Source organism: Somniosus microcephalus, chromosome 13 (genome assembly GCF_052327205.1).
Source record: "Somniosus microcephalus isolate GS21.2 chromosome 13, FLI_Smic_1.0, whole genome shotgun sequence".
NCBI lineage: Eukaryota > Metazoa > Chordata > Chondrichthyes > Squaliformes > Somniosidae > Somniosus > Somniosus microcephalus.
Genome location: NC_140999.1, coordinates 8,834,568 through 8,842,516, shown reverse-complemented (window position 1 = coordinate 8,842,516; position 7,949 = coordinate 8,834,568). Strand labels below are relative to the sequence as shown.

The 7,949-nt window shown below is 49.0% G+C and overlaps 1 protein-coding gene across 2 annotated transcripts in view; it reads right to left on the bottom strand.

Annotated features, from left to right (window-relative positions):
* Positions 1-2,583: 2,583 nt before the first annotated feature.
* enc3 (ectodermal-neural cortex 3) overlaps positions 2,584-7,949 on the bottom strand; it is a 69,175-nt gene continuing 63,809 nt past the window's right edge. For both annotated transcript variants that reach the window (XM_086004460.1, XM_086004458.1), the window contains one exon: positions 2,584-5,489. The gene's annotated coding sequence lies outside the window, so the exon portion shown is untranslated. The remainder of the gene's footprint in view (positions 5,490-7,949) is intronic.

The window sequence follows — 7,949 nt, the reverse complement described above, 5'->3', positions numbered from 1 at the left end:
AGAGAATTCCTTAAGACTGTGTTGTGATCTGCAGGGAGAAAGGAGGAGGAGGATTCCCAGAATGCCACAGAAACAGCCCCTGTCGTTTCTCTTGCTGGAGAAACTTAAAAACAAAGCCCCAAGTTTAAGATCTCAATTCTGCTAAAACTCCTCACAACATCGTACTAATCCAACCCATTCTTTGCCAGGATCTCGGACCTGTGTAACTCCTTACTTCCCTTGGTTTGCCCCTGCCTGAAAATCTACGGACATTTAAAACCCAATCTTGGCGTCACCTTGCCCCTACCTCGATTTGCCGAATTGTCTCTCCTACCCTCATTCCACCTTGGTGCAAATAAAGTGGTTAAGGCGGCATACAGGATAATTTCCTTTATTAGATGAGGCATAGGTTATAAGAGCAGGGGGGTTATGCTTGAACTGTGTAAAACACTAGTTAGGCCACAGCTAGAGTACCGCGTGCAGTTCTGCTCACCATATTACAGGAAAAATGTGATTGCACTAGAGAGGGTGCAGAGGAGGTTTACGAGGATGTTGCCAGGGCTGGGGAATTTTAGCTATGAGGAAAGTTTGGATAGGCTGGGGTTGCTTTCTTTGAAACAGAGGAGAGACTTGATTGAGGTGTATAAAATTATGAGGGACCGAGATAAAGTGGATAGGAAGGACCTATTTCCCTTAGCAGAGAGGTCAATAACCAGGGGGCAGAGATTTAAAGTAATTGGTAGAAGGATTAGAGGGGAGTTGAGGAGAAATGTTTTCACCCAGAGGGTGGTGGGGGTCTGGAACTCGCTGCCTGAAAGGGTGGTAGAGGCAGAAACCTTCATCACATTTAAAAAGCGCTTGGATATGCACTTGAAGTGCCGTAACCTACAGGGCTACGGACCAAGAGCTGGAAAGTGGGATTAGGCTGGAGAGCTCTTTGTCGGCCGGCACAGACACGATGGGCCGAATGGCCTCCCTCTGTGCTGTAAATTTCCATGATTCTATTCTATGCCTTGGCCCGTGGTTTGTCAATTTAAAAAGTGCAGTCTGTTTACCAAAAGCATACCATATATTTGTTGAGAAGGAGTTTGTTCTTGCAGAGGCTCACAGGTGATGGGTTGGGTTCTCCCAGGCTTCAGTCCTGCGGAGAAATTCTTCCCGGATGACTCACTGTCTCAACTCTTCAGCCTTCCTCACAGTACCTGCGCCTGCCGGTTGCAGCTGGCTTTTTCAATAGCCTCCTTTGGTGTGGCTGCATTCCTGTACGATGAAGTGTTATCGTCTCCTCGGTAAGGAACGCTTTGAAACCTCATGACACGGGAGCGCTAATGGGAACTGGGTGACTATTAAGTAGCCAACTCGAGATGGGCGATTTTCTTTGGAACCCGTTGGAATGCTGAAGACTTGAGCAATGAGTCAGTGTTGGAGAAGTTCTGTACACCACGGAGACCTGGAATAAATCAGGCTCCAACTCACCAGGTGTGATCCCCAGTTCCACGGGAAACCCTTTCAATAAAGTTTGAATAACAATGACAAAACTTAGATTTTAAACGTGTACACGGTATCACACATTCTATAAATGAACACCAATTTCTACAGCGCCTTCCTTGACCTCTGGATGTCCCAAGGTGCTTTACAGCCAATGAAGTACTTTTGAAGCGTGGTCACTGTTACGTAGTTGTAATGCAGTCCTGCCACATCCACTTGTGAATGGTGGTGGACCATTAAACAACTAACGGGAGGAGGAGGCTCCGTGAACATCGCGATCCTCAATGATGGTGCAGCCCAGCACGCAAGTATAAAAAAAGACTGAATCGTTCGCAACCATCTTCAGCCAGAGGTTCCGAGTGGATGATCCATCCCGGCCTCCTCGCCAGGTCCCCACCATCACAGAAGCCAGTCTTCAGCCAATTCGATTCACTCCACGTGAGATCAAGAAACGGCTGAGCGCACTGGACACAGCAAATGCTGTGGGGCCTGACAACATCCCGGTTGTCATGCTGAGGACTTGTGCTCCAGAACTAGCTCCTAATTCTCATGTTCACAGGAGTAGGCCATTTAGCCCCCAGCCTGTTCCACCATTCAATGGCTGATCTGTGACCTACTCCATAAAAACACGCCTTTGCCCCATATCCCGCAATATCTCTGGCTAACAAAAATCAATCAATCCCCAATTTAAAATTAATAACTGATCCAGCATCAACTGCCGTTTGTGGAAGAGAGTTCCAAACTTCTACCACCCTTTGTGTGTAGAAGTGTTTCCTAACTTCACTCCTGAAAGGCCGGGCTCTAACTTTTAGACGATGTCCCCATGTCCTGGACTCCAGTCCAGGTAAGGTAGGACAAGCGACTTGTGTTCACAACAGTCGAATACTTTCCATTTTTACATTCTGCAGGATTTCGAGTTTGCATTAAATTTTCCCCAGAGAGCGAGGAGCCAAAATACCTCTTTCTGAGCGGCGTCAAGCCCCTCGCTCTAATGGGGATAGATTCTACAGGGTCTGTGGCAGGAGGTGGTGCGTTCAGTGACCATTTTAATATTCTAGATCGTGTTCTTACCCCCGAGTCGTAGCTTTAAACAGAAAGTGAGAGCGAGACTGAAGATGAAATGATGGGCCTGGGTTTCAGGTTTGGGTGACTATTTATTGAAATCTCCAACACAGCACCAGGCTGTCAAAAGCAAAACAAATCTTCAACAAAAATTAAAGTGACGGGACATTATTATAAATTAAAAAGCACACATTCACAGGTACGGGACACAGAAATACGGTCACAGACAGAAAACGAGAGAGAAACAGCCAACTGTGCAGAGCAAATGAAAGGCGGGGGGGGGGGGGGGGGCAAAGAAGAAAAAAATTCTTCGCTCCCGAGATCCCTTCACGGTTATAAAACAAAACAAAATAACCTACCTAGAATAGAGTCACTCAAAACATTTACAGTAAAAAAAATGAATTTCAATTGCTTCCTTCATCTAAGCTTTAAAAAGAATTCTACCAAGAGGAGAGTCGGATAGCCTTTAGATCATTAAAAAAAAATAATTAAATACCGTCCCGGCTTGGCGAAGACTTCGAACAATCTCCCGTTAGTTGCAACAGCGCCGGGCGCGTTTTTGCGCTAATGGGCCTAGTGTGGGTGGGAGTCGGTACCGTGGGCCGGTGCCCGGCAACTGAAACTGCCACGCGTGCCAGATTCAAAAATGCGGCGGCGGCGGGGGGGGGGGGGTTTAACTGTGTGATCTTGTCATCCGGGTCGCTGGGCCATCCCTCTTCCCCCCCCTCCTCCCCACCCCCCCCCACCCCAAGAAGAAGTGGCAGAACCCGCCAAGAAAACGGTCGCCAACAGTCGGCCATTTTGTTTGTCCCGACCGGGGGGAACTGCCTTCCCGAAGAGATTGCGCCAGCGGCTGCTAAACGTTTTATACATATGATGAATAGGGTTGTCCAACGTGCTGATTGGCATCCATCTTTGGCCGGAGTAGAAGCACTCGATGGGCTTTTCAGCTATTTCGTTCTCACCCAACCGTACTCCCTGCCGTAATAACAGCAGAAAACGCTGGAAAAACTCAGCGGGACAGGGCAGCATCCGTGGAGAGAGAAACGGAGTTAACGTTTCAGGTTGAAGACCCTTCGTCAGAACTCCCTGCCCTCCTGACAGGGTACAGTTCGGGGGGGGGGGGGGGGTCGGGGGTCAAATGGCCTCCACACCGTCAAGAGATTATTTTTCCACATGTTGAGTGTAGACAGTGGGCTGATCCACTGTGGTGGCCATGGCAACCAACCAAACTGGACCCCTGTTCGTTCTTGACACCCATGTGTTGTGTGTGTGCCCTTTCCAGCAGGAATTCTGGCTTATTTTTCCACTGCTTAATCCAAAAGGCACCGAGGCCAACTGCACCAAATCAGAATAGACCAAGAATGGAATTTAGTGTCTTCCTCCTCCTCCCACCCTGGATCTTGCAACTGTGCATTGATCCATTGAGCCACCGAGAGCGCTAGAGGGTACAATTCCTGGAGGCGTCTCCCGCTCCGCCGACAGAAACCCGGCTTACAAGCGGAAATGGTGGTTTCCAAGGTTACGCCGGAGAAGTGGGAGAAGTTCCCCAAGGAAATTCCCGGTGCCAGTGTTTCCTCCGTTGAGGTGGGCTGCAGCACTCACCAATGACTCGGCTAATTCAGAACCAAAGTCCATGGCTTTTTCCCTTTTGGTTGGGAAGAGGAAAGCCAACTTGTCCATCATAGAACATAAAGCACAGTGTGCCTAGACGGCAGGCAGGATAAAATACGGGGGGGGGGGGGGGGGGGGGGGGGGAGAAAAAAACAGGGTGTTCCCTCAAGAAATTCAACTCTCTGAAGACTTAACCAGAAAACCTCCCAACATAGAAATAAATACAGACAGCACATGACCAAATTGCAATTATCATGAAATAACAAAGAAACACAAGGTGCAAATCTACATGGTTATGGTGAGAGGGGGAAGAGCTTAGTTACCCCTATCTGGGTCAACAGAATCACAACAAACAAAATTAAATCCAACACGGTTGTCTTCACCTGTGTTTCTCAACTGGCAGAACCAAAGCCCATAGCGTAGGACAACATGTTTAGGAGTAAAGCGGAGGTAAATCAAGAATTAGCATTCAATTAGGTGACCTCCCCCCAGTTTGGGTTTTAAAAGACTGTAGGAGAGCGGGAAGGCGGAGAGCGCTAGGGAATTCCACAGTTCGGAAGTCCTGGTAAAGAATGAGTAAGTTACAGTTTTTAAAATATCAATTCTTGGGATGTAGGTATCGCTGGCATGACCGGCGTTTATTGCCCATCCCCAGTTGACTTTGAGAAGGTTGGTGGTAGGCCGCCTTCTTCTTGAACCGTTGCAGTCCATGTGGTGAAGGTGCTCCCACAAGGTCGTTTGGTCGAGAGTTCCAGGACTTTGACCCAGCGACCATGAAGCAACAGCCGATTATATGTCCAAGTCAGGACGATGTATGACACGGAGGTGGTGGTGTTCCCCTGCACCTGCTGCCCTTGTCCTTCTCGGCGGTGCGGGTGGCAGGTTTGGGAGGTGCTGCCGGGCTGCTAATGCAGTGAATCCAACATTGGTTTGTTGGGGACGCGTCATCATAACCGGATTTATCGTCATCTGCTGAAACGCAGTTACTCAGCCAGTTACCACAACAACAGTCTGTTTGGAACAGGCGAATATTTTGTCTTCAAATTGGACGAACAAAAGAAAAAACCTCAAACACGTGAAGAGCCAAAGTCTAAAACCCTCGTGAAAACGGCGCTGTCCGTCCATCGCAAACCGCAGAAGCACCAAAACGCGTATCGTGTGGTTTGCTGAAATTCAGCAATAGTGCTGCCCGCGTGCGTCAATCCTCATCTGGAGGGCTCGGCTTGATCCTCTCTCTAACTCAATGGCTTCCAGTGCCAAGGCAAAGGGTGGTGAACATGGCAGTGCCATATGAAGTTCTTCACAACATTTTCCATCTTTCAACGGCAGCAGGTAATCCTTCAACCCTAGGTCAAAAAACAAAAATTACAAATGTTATCGTTATATTTATTAGATAGAAATTTCAGCACTGAAGTAGGCTATGCAGGAGCCACCTACTTGGCTCCCATTTTCCTACTCTTCTCCCACACCCGTTGACATTTTTCTGTCGAGTATTACATAGTCCAAGAAGTCTCCTGTATCCAGGGGTCGGTGCTGAGGTTCTGCACCTCAAGCTGATGAAACCGCCATCCAGTGGGCAATGGTGGGTGTCCATGCTATGGTCAGGAGGATGTGGCAATGTGCTCACATATTTATAGTCAGCTGCAACTGCTGAGGAACTCCTGTTCACCTAGTAAAGCCTCAAAACCCACACTTAACAGTTGTCTAAGTGACCAACTAGTGAGCATCCTTCTTGGGTTGGGGTGTAATTGGGGTCTTTTTGAGGTCGAGGGGGTTCCAAGCGACACACAGCTGGCAGTAGGAAATTTGGCGTCACGTCAACCCTCCACGGCAGACTTGGTAATCGGACCTGGTTGGTCGGCATTGCACAAGGGCACTGTTGATAAATGACTAGCCAGGTTGGCTCAATAAATGAGAGGGGTAGACTGGTCACTAGGGGAACAGGGTTGCGATTCTCCCCACTCAATTCCAGATAGCCATTCCCCAACAGGTAGGACGCTACTAGCTGCGGGATGTTTAACTCTGCTGGTTAAAGTTCAACAGTTACACCCCCCCACCCCCACCGCACACACTCGAGGGTCGCCAAGTCTAGGCTCTGCCGACTTGCTCCTCAGCTTTCTGGGCTTGGGCAAGTGGGGTGTGACCCTGAAAGGGAGTGGATGCTCATCATATTGGGCAAACAGAAATTCTATGTGGAGATTCCTCAGCAGGTTGGCTCAGAGACCCTTAAACATGATGAATGGGTTTATCCAATTCCCTTTGAATCATCGTGATTGACTCATTTTCAATGGCCACTTGGGTAAGGCACTCCATATCCCAATAACCCTTGCATGAAAACATTTCTTTTAACTCTTCCCCCGTATGTTTCCGTTACTAATCCAGTGTTTAAGGTCCCTCGTTATCCACTGGTGGAAATAATCTTACTCCAGTGACTCTCTCCCCAATCCTTTCTGATTGTTGAACATTTATTAGATTCCCTCCCCAACCTCGTCTGCTTCAATGAACAACATGCTCCCATCCCCAGTGTCATCCTCATGACTCTATGTTACACCTTTTCCAGCACATAACCCATCGAGAAGCTTTGAGCACATCTTTCTGCGCCCTCACTTGAGTTGAAATCAAGACTGGTCGCATTGCCTCCCACTCTTAACTCATTCTTTCCCAGGACCGCAAAGCTGTGGAACTCCTCATCTCCCTCAGTTTCCTCCTTTTCTTTTAAATTATTTGTTCACGGGATGTGGGCATCGCTGGCAAGGCCAGCATTTATTGCCCATCCCTAGTTGCCCTAGAGAAGGTGGTGGTGAGCCGCCTTCTTGAACCGCTGCAGTCCGTGTGGCGAAGGTGCTCCCACAGTGCTGTTAGGGAGGGAGTTCCAGGATTTTGACCCAGCGACGATGAAGGAATGGCCGATATATTCCCAAGTCAGGATGGTGTGTGACTTGGGAGTGAAACTTGGAGGTGGTGGGTGTTCCCATGCGCCTGCTGACCTAGTCCTTCTAGGTGGTGGAGGTCCTACAATCTAAAGGCTTAAAATCCCGTAAGCTGTCACGGAAGCACTACTTTGTTTTAAACTAGTCTTATCTGCTACTCTGGGAATTTTCCTGCACTGTGGGCCTTCAGCTGGGCTTCTTGGGAGTAAAACCCTGGAGTCATTGGCTGGTACATACGTACATGTTGTTTGTTATACGATACAGTCGAGTCCCTACAGCTACACAAGCTCCAATTGATATGAATGTCGAGAGGTGCAGCCAGTCCTGCACACACCACGTCAGGCTGAAAATACCAGCTGGCGTTTCGCCCTCGTTTTAAAAGGAAGGTAGATTCCCCCTCCCCGTGTGGCCAGCGAGAGTCCCCCCAGGGCTTAGCCGTTGAGGAACAGAGAGCTGCGAGGGCACAGTGACGCAATGAAACACACACAGTCTGTAAAGAAACACACGGCACACCTTGGTACTGACTCCAACCACTCGGAATTTCAGCTCCCCATGACACCACGGTTAGCAATGGCAGAGGAGATGGAGCCGTATTGAGCAGGGACGTCTCCGGTTTGATCTGGGCAGGCGCTGCTTTTGAGAGTGGGAAACACGCCTCCCCTAGTCAATAACCTCATGTGCGTCTCTTGCTCTCCCTTCGTTCAACCACTGGCGGCCGTGCCTTCAGCTACCTGTGCCCTACGCTCTGGAATTCCTTCCCTCCGCCTGTCCACCTCCCTCTCCCCTTTACAAGACCCTCCTTAAAAACCCACCTCTTTGACCAAGCTTTTGGTCACCTCCCCTCCTAACATCTCCTCCTTTGACTTGGTGTCCATT